Source organism: Salvia splendens, chromosome 5, assembly GCF_004379255.2.
Source record: "Salvia splendens isolate huo1 chromosome 5, SspV2, whole genome shotgun sequence".
Lineage (NCBI taxonomy): Eukaryota > Viridiplantae > Streptophyta > Magnoliopsida > Lamiales > Lamiaceae > Salvia > Salvia splendens.
The window spans coordinates 25467100-25487547 of NC_056036.1; the positions used below are offsets into that span (position 1 = coordinate 25467100).

The following is a 20448-nucleotide window of genomic DNA, read 5'->3' on the forward strand; positions in this document are numbered from 1 at the left end:
CTGCAGAGAAGAAAAAGACACACTGATCGGGTGGGACCAGATTTGCCGACCCACTAACGAGGGAGGGCTTGGTGTCCGAAAGATTAAAGAGGTGCTACGTGCTTTCAATATCAAACTGTGGTGGCGATTTCGGGAGCAAAACTCCCTTTGGGCCAAGTATTTGATGGCCAAATACTGTGACAAGGTTTCCCCACTCACCGCGAGACCCACGGGCAGGAATAGCACTGCGTGGAAAAGACTCCTGAAGGTCCGGGCCAAAGCACAACCGCACATTCGTTGGATGGTGGGTTCGGAAGGATCTACTTCTAGGACGACATTTGGCTTGGTGACACCGCCATCAGGGAATTTTGCCTTGACGAGAGGGGCGACCCCCTTACACTTATGGCAGTTTTATCAAAGATGAAGCCTGGGATGAACCGAAACTTTAGCTCCTACATGAACAAACCGGCCTACCGCAATGGGTTATTTCAAAAGTCCTCGCCATGCCGATCATCCCCGGGCAACCGGACATACCGAGATGGAAGCTGTCCAGCTCAGGAGACTTCTCACTTACGACAATGTGGGAGACAATCCGAACTCAAGGACCGATTATCCAGGGACTAGACGATGTATGGAAGGCGAGCCTCACCTCATCCATCTCTGTTTTCATTTGGAGGCTCCTCTCCAACCGAATCCTTGCGGATACAAAACTTCAATGGCGGAAAATGGAATTGGCATCCAAATGCCAATGCTGCCCCCCACAGGCCAGACGTCGAGTCACTACTTCAACACCATTCATTCAAGGTGGGGGTGCCTCTAGGGTTTGGAGGGAATTCGACCCATGGTTCGCGGGATCGTCCCCGCCCCTCCGAATACATGAAACAATCACAGAGAGAATTGAGATATGGTCACGTAGAACTCAACAGCATGGAAAGAGACACCTCTCCGAGCCATGCCATACCTCATTCTATGGTTCCTTTGGGCGGAGCAGAATAGAAGTCGACACCATTCGATGCAATTCAAGCCTTATAATGTGGTTTGGCAGGTGCAGATGTTTGTCCGGAACAGCATGGCCAATGAGAGTATCAAACCAAAACACTGGAAAGGGGTGCAACTCCGAATCAACGTCCCGAGCCAGGCGGACATCAGGAGGTTCTAGGCCACTTGTGATGCCGATTATGTGGAACCCCCCGGACGAGCCATGGATCAAACACAACACAGATGGGGCTTATGTTGAAGAATCAGGAAAAGCCGAAGGGGGCGGAATTGTGCGAGACCATGCAGGCAAGGTTCTTGCAGCCTTCGCCACCCCACTCGTAGCCCACTCGGCTCTAGAAGCGGAGCTCTTGGCTATCCATCTTGGGTTAGAAATTGCCTCAGAATTCACACACCCAATTGGATTGAATCAGATGTCGACCAAGCCGTCAGGCTCCTCATTGTGTCAAACTGGTGGCCGGCTCATATCTGCCGAGCTATGGCGCTTTTGGCCAATCACAAGCGCCATCTTACCACCCGAGCTACCTTCATCCACAGGGAGGGGAACAAACCGGCCTTCTTGCAAAAATGGGCCTAAACATAGAGACGACTTCCACCGCATGAGTGACCACTCACTACCGAGACACCTTAAAGCCATAATCCGGCTGGGATGAGTAGGGGTCCCCAACTTTCGTATCCAAGAAGAGATCAAGAGCCATCCCAACAGCCCCCCTCAAAGTGACTTACCGACCCGTGCACGAGAGTGGACACCGTAGAGTAGGTAGGTGTCAAGCACCCACGGCGTGTCCCTCGTCCTACTCTGTAGTGTATATTTTCTTAATTTTGTAAAAGCTTGGTAACCCATGTGAGGGGAATGATTGATCTCATTGTAACATTTTGATCCTTTTTGGCAATTTAGGGATGAGGGACCCACGAACCCTCCACCGTGAAGGTGTTTGATTAAAAATAAATAATAAAAATTGTACTTCAATTTTAATTATGAATTTTTTGTTTCAGCTATTGTGTCTTTTAAAGAGCAGGTTGAATAACAAACAGATTTGGATCCATCTGTTGAAAAGTTGATCCATTTACTTTTTATTATTCCCGGTTGGAATGAGAAAAATGCTTAGGTGCTGCATCAAGAAACTTAAAATTTGTATATAATTTCTATAGGTTAGGGTTCAAATTATTGCTTGCCCTTATTTGTGACAGTTATATTGTTAGGTCTATTTATGTGTGTTTTCCCCCTTAAGTTATGGTTTTTACGACCTTACTTGAACATGATCTTTTATATAGGCCTATGAGGGAGGTGAGAGAAGCTCTCCCCTTCTCTCTAGAATTCGTCCACTCTCCCTGCCTCCCCTTTGAGGGAGGTGAAATGTGATTGTTGCATCCGGCAAATGGTGAAGTCCAGGTGGTTAGCTGCCGGAGGGGGAGAGGGCTGCGGCTTTGGATCACACGATGCAGCCCCTCTCCTCACCGGAGTGGAAGTTTCCTTCGATTGCACGGCCTAAAACAAAAAGGGTTGGCACGCCCCACCCAGAGAAAGCTCGAAGAGCCCTCAAACGAGCCGGTCTTGAATCTGGTTCGGGATTAGTTGGGCTAAGAAGAAGATGGTTTTTGAAATGGTTGATGAACTCGCCAAAATCCATGGTGAAAGGAATAGGTCGGCGGTAAGCAAGCAGGTCCCTATTGGGGAGATGTTGAATTCTCTTGCTCAAATGGCCAAAGAAGGGAGCGTTTCAACGAAAATGGGAACGGCCAAAATGTCGCCGGCGGCGGCTGGCCGGAGTCTTGATGCTCCAAGTTTGGAGTGTGAGTTGGTCAACAAGGTGGATGTTGCAAGTACATCCTCTCACGTGAAGCCTAGGTGTGAGGATGGGTTGGCATGTGATGGTGTGGTTGCATGTGACTCACCAAAGGAGGAAAAAATAAGGGACACTTTACATGGGAAAGAAAATGTTGCTCCATTTGTGGATAATAACGTTTGGAATTCAAATGTAGCACCATGTGCCATCGATCTCCCTCTCGACAATGATGGAGGCAAAGATGAACGTGGTCCGGTGCTCGGCCGCCGGAGTCTCCGCCGGAAATGGTGGCGCCGCCGGCGAATGCTTGGAAGGAGGCTAAAGATTTCTTCTCACGTGGGGGGACGGGGTCCATGGTGGGAGCTCCAAATCCACACAAGACCCATAAGGCCGAGCCAATCCCGCTTGACGCCGGCAAGGCCACACCTATGGGGTCGGTCGGAAGCTCCGAAGGTACCCCTTATCTTTCCTTTACCGATCTAGAAACGAAATATCTCTCGAAGAAACTAGGACTAGCCATTGTGGGGAAGTTCTCCAACTCGCTCCCATCTTCATTCCAAATTCAAAAAAGATTAGGGTGCATGGGGCTAGTTGGAACTTACACTTGGAAATACTTGAATGCTAAGCACATACTACTCCAATTACAAGAAGTGGTTGATTATGCCAAGGTGATAAACGGTCCTAATGGTAGTCCGATTTGGTATATGAATAATCATCCGATGAGGGTGTTCAAGTGGGCGCCGGATTTTGATACATTCTTCGAGTCGTCGATCGTTGCCGTGTGGTGTAATATCATGGGAATCCCAGCCCACCTTTTTGAGGAATCGGCCCTCATGGCGATCGGCAAGCTCCTAGGCAAGCCGCTACAAGCGGATCATGCTACAATCAATCAAACCCGACTATCCTTTGCTAGGATATGCATAGAGATTGATATCTCCAATCCCCCGACGGAAGAGATCATCCTAAAAATCCTAGGCAAAGAATCAAGACACAAAGTGGCATGGGATCGTATCCCATGTGTTTGCGAGAATTGTAAGCATGTTGGGCACGTCATTGATGAATGTCATGCGTTTGGAAGGAAGGGACGAGTTGGAGGCAAGGACCACCGAGCATTAACAAAGGTGTATCATCCTAGCCATGTCCCCAAGACCATCTGCCGAGAGTGGTGTCCAAATGTGGCGACTAGGGTTGGCACTTCTCCGAACATTGATCACACATAAAAGGAGAATGAAAGAGACAACCAAGAGGGAGAACAAGAAGGGAAAAATGGATGCCGATCCATTGGGCTCAAGAGCGTCCTTTGGGAGTCAACCAAGTGTGGATAAAGATGGGTTCCAATTGGTGTCGCGGAAACGGTAAGGAAAGGCTCGTATGAGAGGAACGCACTTCAAAGCTCAACACATCGATTATTGGCGCTCAAAAGATAATGTGGCCACGGTTTCATTTGATAGAGAGATAACCTAGAGCAAACGAGTCGAGCAATTGCTCAATGAGTGTCTCATGCGGGCTCCCTGACCGGGAGAAGGAAGGTTTCATCGAGAAACTTGATCCGGGAGGGACTGTCCATCGCGGGGGTATCCCTATTGCGGGTCTCAATTGAGGGATGGAGTTATGTTTTGTGATGGGAAGGTTCCATCATTTTAATTGTAATAGGTTTGCCAAGAGTACATTGATGACCACTCTAGTCGATAGGGAGGCCCTTGTTGTACTCTAATTGGTTGTTGCGAGTCGTCACTTTTGGGCGATTCGATGTTTTGGTTGTTCGTTGCAATTGAATTTGGTAATGCACAGGTGTGGGTCCGTCTTAACCCTCCACCCTCGTGGTGCCTTTGAGCTAAAAAAAAAGGATCTGTTCTATAGGCTCGTACCTCTGTATCCTTGATTTCTAAGGAGACAGGAAACCATGTCTGGTGGATGAACCATGGCTGCCTGGCTTGAGCGTGACTAACAGCCCCTCGGGTTGGGTTTCCAACTCGTGATGCAGTAGATGATCTTTCTTCTTGATTGACTTTGGTGGAGTCAGGATGGCTAGGTAGCTGTCTGACAGACTCTAAATCCCCATTAAGTTATGGTTTTGCATCGTGTGCTCATTGTATCCCACTTTTGGGTGTAAAAATGTTCCTCAACCGTATGATTTACAGCTTACTGGAAACAATGATTGCATGTTTGCATCATAGAAACTCCCTCAGCACAATTGGGAATTCTAGTGAGAGAAGCTCCTCCTTCTCTCTAAACACTCACTCCACCCTATTGAACCACCTTTTGCTTTCCGCCGCCGGTCATCCCCACCATCCCCCACGGTTTTTCATCTTTGCCGGATGTTTGAACCACTCGTCGGCACTTCACTAACGCTAACACACCACCGCGAACACCCCCGCCCCGACGATTCCCGACAGCGCGTCATTCCGCTCGTCCCCTCTTGCTGGTCGAGGTCTACGAGCCGACTACATCTAAACCCTTTGTGCCCTGATTCGGTCCGGCTCACACTTGTCCAGTCATGCCGGTTCCGTCACCTTCTCCCTCACTCCCCCCGCCTGACCCCGAGGAGGCGAGGACCATCCCGGACAATCAGATGGTTTTCAGCTCGGCCGAAGACACACCTACGAGACTTCCGGCCAAAGGCATGACGTTGAAATGTAAGAAAAACTGGCTTAAGGCAAGGAAAAGCACCCTGGCGCCCCCTTCCAAAGGAGATGGTCGGAAGAGGTTTATCCCATCTCCCTTGCCGGAGGATAAGCAACTTCGGGAGAAACTCACCTTTGGATCGGATGGCTCCTCCCACCTCGAGAACCCGATATGTAAGGAGCTAAGTTTTCCGGTGACCACAACCCTTGAAGTGGACAAGCCCTCCATGGCCCCTAACGATGAAAATCCGGCCAACCTTGTGAGCATTGAAGAGGAGTCCGTTGAGGCCAGCTCCGATCCGTATAATGTCAAGTTCGAGCCTACCCTAAGACCGCATGCAACTTCCGGCAAGGTCAACGGCGACGGAAAGGTTTAGTCGATCAAAGACATCATGTTTTACAGTCCCCAACCCAATGAGGGTACCGATTGTGTGGCACATGGCGTCTTGGGCGTTGAAAAAGTAGTTTTGCCCGAAAGGAAAGTGGAGACAAATCCACTTTTGGAAAGACGTTTGGTCACTTACCCCATCCATGAGTCACGTGATTCCTTGACCGTTAAGCCACATGTGCAGCCAAAAAAGGACGATCTTATCCGGCTAGTGTCCCTAGATGTGGCGGAAAGGCTCGACGTGATGGACGCGCAACCCCTAGTGGCCGGCGATCCGCCGGAGGAAAGAATGTGGCGGAGGTTCGCCATCCCCTTTGGCCATGAAAGGGTGATTCAAGCATGCCTACTCCTACGTCTCACCATGCCCCGTCGCTCGAAGACTTCCCCCCTCTTGAGAGGGGAAGGACCCGACGACTTCGCGAGACCTTTGAGACAACTTCGGTAGTGGCTAAGTCCGGGGGAACCGATCCAGGTCCCGCCTGGCCCGGCACAGGTATAGCAATCAAGGAGATCGCCCTCGTTGTTGAACCCGAACCCCAAAGTCAACAGTCCATCGCAAGGGCAAACGAGATCCACGCGGCGGATGCCTCGGGCTTGAAACGACCGACCCCAATCAAATGACCTGCACGGGCCCAACCTCAATATCACCCTATGGGGGATGCGAACTCGAAGTGCCCGAACCCCCATGCACCAACACAAGGGATTTGGGGGTGAGCGAAGCCGAAAAGTCCCTAGCCGATTTGGTTGAGGGGTGAAGTCGAGTTCCGATGGGGCGCAGGGTTTCATTCATCCCCGAGAGAATTCACAGCATTGGAATGGCAAGCCTCCTCCAATGGCATTCCGACCATCTATTTTCTCCTGGGCCGAGACACAAAAATTGGCGACGTGCTCTTGGTCATGGCCATCGTCGGTAAGTTTTCCCATTCCATCTCCCGTCTGTCCTTTCAAATTCAAAAAAGCACTTGATAATATCAAGTTTTGCCGTGGATTTACATGGACCTACATTAATGCGAAACATATTCTTGTTCAATTTGAGGACATTGCGGACTATGCACGATTGCTTAGCGGCGCCAAAGGGACTCCGGTTTGGTATAATCGACCGAGCACCCGATGAGAGTGTTCAAATGGTCTACGGATTTTGATGCTTATTGCGAGTCCCCCATTGCGGCAATCTGGTGTAACCTAATCGGCCTCCCAATCCATTTTTATGACCATTCGGAGTTGTGGCACTATTGGCAAACTCCTAGGGACTCCAATCCAAGTCGATCGAGCCACAAGCAACAGGACCCGTCTCTCTTCGCCCGAATATTGCGTGGAAATTGATATATCAAATCCACCACCTGAGGAGATCATTCTTGACATATGTGAGCGTGAGACGGTGCAGCAAGTTAAGTGGGACAAGATCCCATCATATTGCCGGGAGTGTAAACACGTGGGCCACATGAGCGACGTGTGCTATGCAATAGCAAGGACGGAGAGGCCACCGAAGAAGAATTATAACACCCTTGCACAATACCAATCGCACCACGGAGGCCAAAGTGACAAAGGAAAACAGGAACAACCGAAGCAAACGTCCACTACAAACGAGTGGAAAATCCAAGGCCGGCACAAAGGGCCGAAGGGCCAACCAAAGGCGGGGCACGGGACTAAGGAAGCTGACCCGAGGGAGTGGCCAGGGCCGTACATCATAGGTGACCTCAGTGGTACACAAGATGAGGTCACGAAAGTGTGCATGACGCTTGAAGGTGAGAGCTATTCCGGCAGAGAGAACCATAAACCGAGCCGTAGGCGTGATAACGTGCTCCACTCCTCTTGGAGGCGAAGTAAATGGCCTTTCGAGGGGGATTCACGCCGAACCGACGTGGAGCCTTCACAAGTTGGCGGGGAGGGGCACAAGGCTCGATGAGATTCTCCTCGGCTAGGGGTCGAGGGCCTCATGCGCCGAGGAACGTGCTAAGCTCCAACCAAAGCTATTCTCTCATGGAGAATGAAGACTTCGCAATGAATGATAGTGGGTATGATGAAGGGGGAGAAGTTAAGAGAGGGCCATCAGAACGATAATGACAACCTCCGGGACGACCCCATGATCATGTATGTGGAGGTTACTCCAGGCGAGGGACTCTTCAAATGGTGGAATTTCAGGGGGGCCCTTCACGGTCACCGGGTACGATCCTCCCCTGTTAATTATGTCTGTCAATTTCATGTTTTGGAACATTAGGGGGGTCGTGAACGCGCCTACCCAAAACGTCTTTAAAAGATTATCAAATCTCATAATATTCACTTTCTTCAAATAATGGAACCGCTTACAACTCCCAATCCGGAGAAATTTCCAAGGCCTTGGGGCTGGTATCAAGGCTCGAACTTAATGGGAAGATTTAGGTGTTTGTCGAAGAGGGGGCCAGCTTCGTGGCCGAGAGAGACTCAGATCAAGCCCTACATGGCCGATACGGGTCACCCCCGCCTTGCAGACATGTTTGCGTCTCGGCGGTCTACGCGAAATGCACCAGGTCCGAAGGTTGTCCTTATGGGACGAGATGAGAGAGTATTCGACCCTCATGGAGGGGACACCTTGGATGATTGGGGGGACTGTTAATACCATCCTCTGCCCGCGAGACAGAGTTGGGAGCGACACAAATCGACAGTCCAAAATGGTGGACTTTGCGGAAGCCATTGAAGATTGTGGATTCTTGACTCGGCCTTCGATGGGTCAAATTTCACGTGGGCCAAGAACGGCCTGTTTGAAAGGTTGGACAGAGTCCTAGTGAACGAGTCCTGGGCTCGGAGTTTGGAAGTTACTCGGGTAACAAACCTACCACGGGTCTCATCCGATCATGGGCCGGTGTTGGTTAGATGCAAAGCGACGAGCAACCACTGGGGGGGCCGGCCGTTCAGGTTCCAAAATATGTGGATCAGGCACGAAGGCTTTAAGGAGCTTGTACGTGGAGATTGGAATCAGCCGACGGAGTCTGGGGGGGGCTACTCAACCTCCAAATCAAACATGCTCGGTTAAAGAAACTCTTAAGGAGTGGAACAATGAGACTTTCGGGAATATCCATTCCACTCTGAGGGACTCGGAGGAGAAGATTGCGATGGCCCAAGCCGCCTTCGAAGAAAGGCCTTCCCCCGAAAATAGGGCAGAGATCAACAGACTTATCACCGAGTACATCCATCTTCTTAAAATGGAAGAGGACTTATGGCGCCAAAAGGCTACACTAAGAGGGCTAGCGAGGGCGATAAGAAATACCAAATTCTACCAAAGCTGGGTCAAGCAAAGAACGGATCCGAATGCGTATTCACAAGATTAATGCTGGAGGCTGAGAGATATTGGACGAGGAAGAGATCAGAAATTCGGCGGTCGAGTTCTTCCAAAGCCTCCTCGCCCCGGGACCCCTCAGCTCTCGGAGCCAGGACCTTAGTTTACTTCAACAACTCCCACCCTCCCTGGAGGTAATGGCACTTCCCGACCCCCTGAATGATGAGGAAGTTAAGAGGGCCGCCTTTGACATCTCCGAGGATAGTGCACCAGGAACGGATGGCTTCACAGCCTTATTCTACCAAGCTTGTTGGGAGACGGTCGGGGCGGACGTGGTAGCAGCAATCGGACAATTCTTTGGAAGGGCTTTCCTCCCCTGAAGCGTTACGGCTACAAGTATTGTTCTTATTCCCAAGAAGCCAGCGCCATAATCGTGGGGAGATTACCGCCCAATCAGCCTGTGCAATGTCATCAACAAGATCATCACGGAGATCCTTTCGAAGAGACTAACTCCCCCTCCTCCCTTTGGTTATCTCCCCAAACCAGAGTGGATTCGTTAATGGACGACTCCTCAATGACAACGTCCTACTTGCACAAGAGATGTTCCATGAGCTCTCGAGAAGTGCTTCGGCCCCCAACGTCGCGGTTAAGATTGATATGGCCAAGGCTTACGACCAGGTCCAATGGCCATTCCTTACAAGTCGAAGTGCTACACCGAATGGGATTTCCGGCCTCATGGATTTCTATGATTGAAAGATCCATGGGCTCGTGTTGGTTCTCGGTGTTGATCAACGGGATCCCTTCGGGTTTTTTCAAATCCTCACGCGGCCTTCGACAGGGAGATCCAATTTCACCGGCCCTTTTCATTATTGTCGCTGACTATCTCTCTAGGGAGCTAGATAAGCTTATTTTGGGAAAGAAGGATATGATCTTTAAGGACACCCGCCACCTGCCTCGAGATAAGCCACCTTGCCTACGCCAATGACATTGTGATTTTCACTCAAGCGGCAGCGGGCCCCTCCGGCGCCTCCGAATGTGTCTGGATGATTATGCGGGGGTCTCAGGACAGCAGATCAACTTAGCAAAAGCAATTTCTACATCGCCGAAAGACATGAGGGTTGCGCCAACATGGTCCAAGTCGAAGGAGGCTTTGCGCGAGGTACGTTCCCCTTTCTGTACTTAGGGGTCCCTATTTACCGTGGTGTTAAGCGTACGGATATGTTCATGTTCCTACGGGGAAAAGATAGCCGCAAGAATCTCGGGTTGGGCTCATCGGCACTTCTCGTTTGGAGGAAGGCTTACACTCATCCAAAGCACACTAGAGGCAGTGCCGATTCACATTTTCCAGGCTATCGAGCCAACCCGTGGGGCTCTCAAGCAAATGGCCCATTTCTTCTGGGGTTCTTCAAATGATAGGAAAAAGACACATTGGATTAAGTGGGATCAAATTTGTCTTCCCACATCCGAAGGGGGACTCGACATCCGGAACTCCAAAGAAGTTATCCGGGCCTTCAATATCAAGCTATGGTGGCGTTTCCGGGAGCAGAATTCGCTTTGGGCAAGGTACATGAAGGCCAAGTATTGTAGCAAAATATCCCCCCTTCACAGCCCCAACATGGAAAAGACTTTTGAAAGTAAGAAGCCAAGCAAACCCTTATATTAGATGGGTGATTGGACAGGGAGGAGCCTGCTTTTGGGACGACATTTGGATTGGCTCTTCTGCCTTGAGGGAGTTGTGCCTCGATGAGAGGGGTGCCCCATCCTCCACGGTCTCGGAGTTTATTAGGGATCGGGCATGGGATGTGGCCAAGCTACATCTACTTCCACGACTAGGCCGGACTGCCACAGGAAGCTATCTCACAAATCCTCGACACTCCAATCTCGCTTTGGGGAGTTCTCACTAGCAACAATGTGGGAAACTATTCACACACGGAGACCGAGAATCTAGGGGCTCGATGACATATGGGGGGCTGGACTTACTAAATCCATTGCAATCTTTATTTGGTGCCTCTTGTTGAACCGTATCCTGGTGGACTCCAAGCTCCAGTGGAGGAAAATCGAGCTGGCGTCTAAATGCCAATGCTGCCCACGGAGACCTAGTTCCGAGTCTCTCCAACACCTTTTCATCCGAGGCTGGGGAGCAACGAGTGTTTGGAGAGAGTTCGACGGGTGGTTTGAGGGGTCGCCCCACCCCCTCCGGCTAAACGACACCATCCCATACAGGATTACAGCGTGGTCACTACGGATCCAACAACAAGATAGGAAACACCTCTGCTTCCCTCATTCCTTATCTCATTCTGTGGTTCCTCTGGGCAGAGAGAAATAGGAGCTGGCATGAACAAGTTCAGTTTATAAACCATTCAACGTGGTCTGGGAAGTCCAAATGTTCCTTCACAACAATATGGCCAACGGACATATCAAGCCAAAACAGTGAAGAGAAGTGAAGCTTAGAATGAGCATCCTGAACGAACCTGAGACAGGGGGCCCGAGACCGTTTGTCATGCCGATCAAATGGCAACCCCCGGATCGGCCGTGGATCAAGCTAAATACGGATGGTGCGTATAGGGCAGCAACGGACAAGGGAGGAGGGGGGGTGTTATTCGGGATGATTCTGGGAAGTTGCTGCTGGCCTTTGCAACCCCCCTCGTCGCCCATTCTGCACTGGAGGCCGAGCTCTTGGGCTTGTACCATGGGTTGGTGGTAGCTAAGGAGTTTAATCTACCCATCTGGATTGAATTGGACTCGGAACAAGCTATCATTAACGGCAACACTTGGGGCCCGGCACATGTTTGCCGAGCTATGGCCCGCCTCCGCGCCTTCAAGCGAGAGCATACCATCCGAGCCACCTTCATTCACCGAGAGGGCAACAAGGCGGCCGACCTGCTCGCCAAGATGGGCATTGAACAGGATTCCCCCAATCGTTTGACCACCCACAATGCCCCGAGGACGCTCAAGGCCATTCTTCGAATGGACGAGATGGGGATCCCCAACATTCGAGTCCGGAATGAAGACAATGAGTAGTAAAAGCGTCGAGAAAGGAAGGAGCAATCAAGAGCTCACCGGATGCTAGAGAGTACGATGGTGTCGGGCTAATCCCTGGCATGTCCCCCTCTTACTCTTATAGCGTACTTGTTCTAGCGGTTTTTGTAAATGTTGTTGGTTTCCCTAGACATAGATGGATCGACCTACTTGTAATCCCTCGAATGTAACTTCTTTGGTTTTGCAATATAGGGATGAGGGACCCACGAACCCTCCACCGTGAAGGTGTTTGATAAAAAAATGGTTGCATCAGAGAAATTTGTTACAAATGGAAACAATTTATCTGGCTTTGATGCTAATGTATGCTTAGAAAAATAACTCTTCACATGTGCATCTGTTTTGCAAGTCATTTTGGTGTCTTTTGATCATTTCATTATAATTTTATCGTTCTTCTGTTTTTTTAGGATCATTTTTCTAGTTAGTTAATATGCTCTCATTGACGAAATTGTCAGTTTTCTATGTGTGGTTTCCTTCTCTACCTAAATATTTTATAGATTTAGCAACGTTAGCATGGTATTGTTCTGTGTTAGTAATTCTTTCTCCTATATTTACAAGTTTATGGATTCTATAATCTGCTTGTTTTGAATTTTCCTTTTGCTCTTAAGATAAACCTTTATCAATTCTTTTGCCATTGTTTAACTTGGAAAAATTTATCATGTATATTTGAAGCAAAATAGTATATGGGGTGTAGATTAGTCCTCATATGTCTTTTTCTTTTTAATTGATATTCTCTTCATATACTGCTTTGCTTATTGGTCTTTTCTAAAATGCTAGATAATACTACTATAGTATTAATATTGTCTTTGGTTCTTCCATGATAGAATATTAAACTTATTGAGATGCTTTTGTATGAAATGCATTAAAAAATATGGCCACCCATTCAAAATTGTTATCTTGCTAATGATAAAATCGGTACTTCAAATGGACTGCCAAAATTTCATAGCCGTAGTTTTGTCTCTTAATATATTTCATTCAAAATTTGCTTTTCATGTACACTTAATTTTTTGAAGATCCTTCACCTCCATTGCAGCAAAAAAGGCGATTCCGTCGCCTTGACGGCCCCACACTCCGGTCTGACATCATGTGAGGGGTTCAATCAGGGTACGCAGTATGCCGTTAAGGGGAAGGCCTTAACCCACTGGCTGCCAGAAGCCCATCTCCAAGGCCTCACACTTGTGCCTGAGAGATGGAAGCAACTATACGACAGCAGTGGGATTCGAACCCAGGCTCATTGCAGCAAGATCTGCCCCTCCGTTGCCAACTGCGCTACGCCCCTACGGGCGATCCTTCACCTCCATGTTTTATGGGAAGAAAGGTTTTATGTCGCCACATGCTCGATGAATTGACTCTCTTCCCTGATTGGTAAAATCTGAGCTGTATGATCAGAAGAGATATTACGTCGCAATGTCGGCGCCGATTAAACAACTGCTCCATCCATCACCACTTCTCCACCAAAATCTCATCGTCCTTCTCCAATCATGCCATCACATCCCTCAAACCGCTCGAATTCACTGTTTGATGGTGAAGACTGGTCTCGACCGAATCCCATTCCCACTGAGCAAGCTTCTCGCTCACGTCTCTACGCAGGATATTAATTACGCAAACTCCATCTTCAAACAGATAAAAAAGCCCCAATCTTTACATGTTCAACACCATGCTCCGCGGCCATTCTATCAGCCCCGATCCCGAAAATTCCCTCCTTTTGTTTAATCGCGTGAGGGCTGAGAATCGCAGCTTCGATTTCGATCAATTTACATTCATTTCAGTTCTAAAATCTTGCACCAATTTATTGGAGATTCGGGCTGGGATTGGAGTTCATACCGACGTCTTGAAATCTAGATTCGGTTCGGTTTTGAATGTGATGAATGCTCTTCTGCACTTTTATTGTGTTTGTGGCATGATTGAAGATGTGCGCCAAGTGTTTGATGAATTGCGTCTAAGAAAAGACCTGGTTTCTTGGAATACTTTAATGGGGGGGGTATCTTTGCGTGAAGGAATATTCTTTGGTTTTGGAGTTATTTAAACTATTGTGCAGAGATAGGTTTGGTGTTAGTGTGAGTGTCACTACTATTTTCAGTGTTGTTTCAGTTGTGGGGCATTTGTTGAATGAATCATTGGGAGAAACTATACATGTGTTTTGCTTCAAGCTTGGTTTCTTGTCGAATTTAAACGTGGTTGCTGCTTTGAATGAAAATGATATTAAAAGAGATGTTGTGTTGTGGAACTATTTAATTGATGGATATGCAAGAAATGGTCTTCTTGAAGAAGCAATGGAGTTGTTGAGATTGATAAAGGATCACGGCGTACGGCCTAATTCTTCTATGGTGGCGGGGTTTCTCTCTGCTTGCTCTACCTCGGGGGCTCTTGGGATAAGTGAATATGTGCGTGGTTATGTTGAGGAGGAGCAGTTGCCGATGGATGCGGTTCTTGGCACAGCAATAGTAGACATGTATGCAAAAAGTGGGCTTCTCGAAAAGGTGGTCGATGTTTTCAACCAGTTGGAGATTAAGGATGTCAAGAGCTGGACAGCTATGATCTCGGGTTGTGGAGTGCACGGGCAAGCAAATCACGCAGTCAAACTTTTTCGTAGGATGGAGGAGGAGGGTGTTGAGCCGAATGAGGTGACGTTTCTGACGGTTATGAATGCTTGTAGCCATGGAGGCTTGATGAGAGAAGGGTTGAGCTGTTTCGGGAAGATGGTGAATGTTTATCGGTTAAAACCAAAATCGAGCACTATGGATGCATGATTGATCTCTTGGGCCGTGCTGGCTTGCTGGAGGAAGCGTACGAGCTGATCAAAGGATTGCTGGTCGAGAGGGACGCCACTGCTTGGCGCGCATTGCTTGGAGCGTGTAGAATGTACGGAAATGTCAAGCTGGCCAAGCGCGTGAAGGAAGAGCTCGAAGGGATCTGTGAAAATCACGTGGCCGATTCACTCAGCCTTGTTGGTGCTTATGTTGCTGCTGGAATGGTAGCAGATCAAAGATAAGAAGTAGAGACTGCTAGGAAGGGCGCTGGATACACTACTAGAAAATTGACTTGTAATGACACTTAAAATTGTCACTAGAAAATTACTGTGCTGACACTTCATCTATAATGGCACTTATGCAAGTGCAGCACCGGGTACCTGTAGTAAGAGGTAGTGTGTAGATAGTACATCTATGATGACACTTTTTATGTTGAAGTGCAGTAACAATATATTATAAAGTGCAGTGAAAAGCTAGTGTGTAGATAGTACATCTATGCTGGCACTTTTTATAAAGTGTGATAAAAAAAGTGTAGTGAGAAGCAATTTTTCTAGTAGTGATATAGCAAAATTGATCTACCATTTTGATTTTAGTTTTTATTAATGGTAATTTCAAAAGTTCAATATCTTAGAAATTGCTATCTTTTACAATACAGTAATCACAAACTTAGAAAAAAAATCTGTACTTCAAATTTTAATTAATAATTTTTTTGTTTCAGCCATTGTGTCTTTTAAAGAGCAGGTTAAATCACAAACAGAATTGGATCCATCTGTTGAGAAGTTGATCCATTTATGTTATTCACGTCTCAAATGAGAAAAATGTTCAGGTGTTGCATCCAGAAACTTCAAATGTTTACACAACTTCTTTGTTGTTATCGACTACTTGGACTACTGAACTTAGCCCAAGCAGGGTGTGTTGAACAAGCCCTGCAAGAAGTTATTGATATTGTCACCCACATTGCTGCGATAGCATCGAAGTTTCCTAAAGAGAGTGTTGTGCTTTGCCTTTCAGGTCAGAAACTTTTATAGTTTGATACAATCATTACCTTGAAAATTTATTTGAATTTATTTGATTGGCTAAGTAGTCATTTCTCACAGTATTAACTTTTACATGTAGTTCTGAGATGCAAATGCTCATATTTTTCTCTGATGTTCGCTGAAATTAAATTAATAAGTTTTTGGTTATTTCTTACATATGCTAGTTGTTACTTGATAGTTATCACTGTAAGAGTAGTTGCACAAACACTCATACTCAGCCATGAAGTGTCTTTGCACTTTTTGTCAATCTATGGGCCTTGGTTTTATGTTGGAGAGGTTAATTCCTTTTTCATCTGCATTTATTTTTGCATAGATCCGTGCTACTGGCTAATGTTTTTGAAGGAGTTTACAGGGCGAGTGACCCATTCCTATAGTTTATTTTACATTTTTTCCTTAGTTAATGTTCTTGTTTTTGGTTAATTTTACTTTTACATGGCCCCACTTCAAAGTGATGCTTAAGCATGAAAGCTAATGATTCTAATGCCTTGGTATGCGGCCTGTGGTGTCACATCGAATGAGATTTCCATGTGCCCTGCACAGATGCGCCTTACTAACCTGCTATTCGTATTTGGATGCATAGGGATTAGAGTATATAATTAATTCTACATTTAAACTAATTGGTGTCCTTCATAAGTTTGTTGGTCCTGGTGATACATTTTTTAAACTCGGCTTCCATATCTCGGTATGTGTTGGTGGGGGGAGGGGGGTTATTAAGAACAAATGAAGGATGTAAATCAAGAGTTGGAGAGGTAGAATCCTACGAGTTTGATAACAACTATCCTATGCTCAACTAAAGTCCAAATTATGCCGACAAAGGGTCTCAAGGGTTATTAAGCTATCATTAAGGTAAAACTATATCTTCTCTCGAAGCATACAATTTGTAGATTGTTACCTAGAACCAAAGTGTCCTTCGTAGAACTAAGGCAACAACTCCTAATAGCTCATAAGATACTTAGCTTCATTCAAAGGCTCAAATCTCCCGATTATATTGGCAAAGATTTCAATTTATTTTCTTTCAAATTAAACTACTCATCTCTCATTATTGTAGTAGAATCCACATGCATTTATAAGGTGATCAGTCAAATAACTGTATAAGCACAAAAGGAATCAAAATAACTACATGAGCCAAAGCATAGGAAGAACTCTACGAATCATTGTATCTCCCTCGTAGAACTCTACGAAGTGTTTAGCTATTCATGTTCGTCACGAAAGTAATATAACAATAGGAATGAAACATCATGAAAACGAAACTAACTACACCCTTGAGTTGGGGAATCTTGATTGGAAGCTCCTTCTTCAACCTAGGAATGGATTGGGGAAGTTCAATCTTGAATCCTTGCTCTCAAAGTTGTTTTTCATGATGGAAGCTCCTTCAACTTTCTCTCTCTTGAATCCCTGCTCTCAAACTTAGGGCCGCTCCATGTTTCTGGACAGCACGCAGTCTTCGTAAAATGGGCATAACGTTTTCTACAGAACTCCGATTGAGACGTACAAGATACCCACGCGAAGCTCTCTCAAAGACGAAGAGAATGATATGCATTATAAACAAATTGGGATTCAAAATCCCCATAAAAAGATTCTTCGGCCAAGGATGCTGCACATCCACATATTTTGTACCTTTTTCTACACATTCTTCACAAAATGGTCAAAATACCAACATAATAGAAAAGTAGATATTAACATGCCTAATAATACACTAAATGTGATTGGATTCATATAAAACTACCTTCTAAAACCATTCAAAATCCAAGTATATCACTAGGGTTGATAACTCATCTATAGATGGAAATCTATGAACAAGAATGTCATTTTTGTCATAGAATTTCATGTATAGATGAGTTATCAACCCTACCAAATATGCTTTTTTTAGGTACATTTTCCCTGCAAAAGGAGAGGGAAAAACTTGGATTCAAAATATCATAGTCCATCCAAAACTAAACTGGCAGTTGATGAAATAATCATAATGTGAATTTTGATAACAAAAAGTAAGGGAAATGACGTTCAAACATTCTTGTTCTTCTTCATATTTGAAGGCGACCATCGTCCCTTCTTCCTCAAGCTTCCTCACAAGGCACTTCCTCCTCAGCCTGATTTTCTTGGCCAGCTTCATCTTGATCCTCTGCTGCTCCACTTTTTTTTAACACCATTTCGTGGGTCCCTCATCCCTCGATATCATCAGCCAAAATAATTACCCAAAAGCACAGTCCAAACCGGACTTGCAGGATCACAGAGACAGAGTATCAAGGTGTCCCTCCACATCAAGAAGGATAACGTCCTACTCTTGTCCATCACTCAACACCCCTAACTAATTACAATACTCAAAAAATGAATTATCCACGAAACTGGAGGTTCGGTACCCCCAGGTGTTCCATCCGAACCATAGCCATGACTAGGTACGTTGCTGATTGTTGGTCAAAGATCTCGAGTTGTGCCGTGTTGCACCCCTGTTGTGCCAAGTGAGTTGCCACTTTGTTACCTTCAATTGCAATGTATGAGATTTTAGTATTCCTCGCCTTTAGCTTGTTTTTTATTTCTGTGAGTTGATGCCGCATCGTGGCTGCACCATACCGCCTCGCAGTTAACATTTGAGCGATTCCTTATTCCCCAATTTCAAGCCAAATTTGTTGCCCTCTTTCCATTGCCATGTTTAACCCAATGGACACCGCTTGTAGAGTTGCATCCATCCTAGAGCTTGCCACAACTTTTGCTTTGAATCCGCAGATAAGGTTCCCACCGTCATCTCTGAGTGTGCCTCCTGCCCCTGCTTCCCCATTGCTCCAAACTCCATCAACGTTTAGTTTGAGCCAACCCGTGTTAGGAGGAATCCACCTGATCAGTTTGATTTACTTTCTTGGTTTCTCCTTCCAAGCAGTAGTATAAGTTTGTCGCTAAGAGTGCAACCATTCCATTGAGCTTTTCCGAGTTTTCCGGCTGTGATGAGCTGCTGCAGATATTGTTGTATTCGGTTGATCACCGTTTCTGCTGTGAAGAGAGTCCCACGGTGGATCTTGTTGTTTCGTTCCGACCATATAAACTAAAGGGCCAAACAGGGGATCACCGAGCTTGCATGTGGTTTGTCTGATCTATTCAGCCATCTATTCCAGAATTTGATTCTCTTCTCCGGATCGTTGGCTGCTCTGTTCCATGATGGCAGGCTTGGGAACCAACCAGCACATATACCCCATACTTGCCTCGCCACCTCTCCGTGTAAGAAAAGAATTTCTCGTCTCCACCTCCGGTGCATTACAACACCTGCATTTGGAAGCAATACTGATTTTCCTCCATTGGAGTTTCACGTCAACCGGAATTCGGTTAGCCAGGAGCCTCCAGTTGAAGATGGAGATTGACGGGAGAATGCATTCATTCCAAATTAACTTGAGGACTTGTAGGGAGATTGGGTCCACCGTAGTGTATCCTTGCCACTTGAGACAATTGGAACCTTGACGATGTCCGCTGCAACTCCCATCGGCACCCCTAGCGGTTCAAGAATACTCCGTACCAGAGGATGATTCCATTCCCCATTCCTCCAGAATTCCTTGATTTTCCTATGTGGTAGTCTCACCCCCGGGTTGCACATCTCGCTAATCGGTATGTCCCCCCACCAGATGTCCTCCCAGAAATTAATTTCACCCTCTCCTACCGACCATCTGACATGGTTGTGAATTTTGTTTCTAGCCCTCACCATTCGCTTCCATGCAATACTTTGGTTCGTCAAATGAGGGACTTTTGAGGGGGCTGCATTGTGGCAATATTTCTGTAACATAAATGCAGCCCAGAGCAAATCTTTCTCTCTAAATCGTATCCAAAGTTTCATTCCGAAGGCCTCAACCATCTCCCCGAACTTCCGAATGCCAAGGCCTCCTTCTTCTGTGGGGTGGCAAATGTGCTCCCAACTAATCCAGTGTGTCGCTTTTTTCTCGTGAGATGTCCCCCAGAAGAACCTCGCGAGTAGACCCTCCATTTGTTTCAAGGCCTCTTTTGTGGGTTCGAGGACTTGGAATACATGTAGAGGGATAGATCCGAGAGTGCTTTTGATTAGCAGAAGTCTTCCACCGAATGATAAGTGTTTGTGTGACCAGGTGTGGATGCGGGCAGAGATTTTATCTCTGAGGAACATAAACATATCGGTTTTCTTTCTTCCCTCTGATGCTCCACTTCCTGAACCTTTGACTGCAAAGGGAGGTTCTCAACGGGAGTGCTTCTCTTTCCCGCCTGAAGCAGGGACACGAGACTCTGAGGCAGTGGATTCTGTTCCATCGACATCAGAGGCGGCCTTAACCATCAATGCACCCCTGTTGTTGAGAAAAAAGGGTGCTTGAATCCGGCCTCCCACAAAGGATCTTTGATGCATAGCAATGGCATTGTGGGTCAACCTGATGCAAGGGTTAGCAGAAATTCTGGAAGTTGAGGGTGAAGTGAGACACACGGAGGAGAGGGGAGAAGTGAAGAGAAGAGCCATTCCACCAATGTCGATAAGCCTCTCTCTACCAAATATGCTTTAAGTGTATAAGTGTAACAGTATGTGTCTTTAGGCCTAAAGTAAGAGAGAAATACCTGTACGAAATTTCCTAGAAGCATAAGACTATTTTTTTTTAATC

The 20448-nt window shown here is 46.7% G+C and overlaps 1 non-coding gene and 2 pseudogenes across 1 annotated transcript; 2 read left to right on the top strand and 1 right to left on the bottom strand.

Annotated features, from left to right (window-relative positions):
* The first annotated feature begins 4591 nt into the window (after positions 1 to 4591).
* LOC121806070 lies at positions 4592 to 4812 on the top strand. Its single transcript, XR_006051607.1, has one exon. It is a non-coding gene; the product is annotated as a small nucleolar RNA U3 (small nucleolar RNA).
* Positions 4813 to 13444: 8632 nt separating this feature from the next.
* LOC121803533 lies at positions 13445 to 15400 on the top strand (annotated as a pseudogene).
* A 2451-nt stretch (positions 15401 to 17851) lies between these two features.
* Positions 17852 to 20317, bottom strand: LOC121803523 (annotated as a pseudogene).
* Positions 20318 to 20448: the final 131 nt, after the last annotated feature.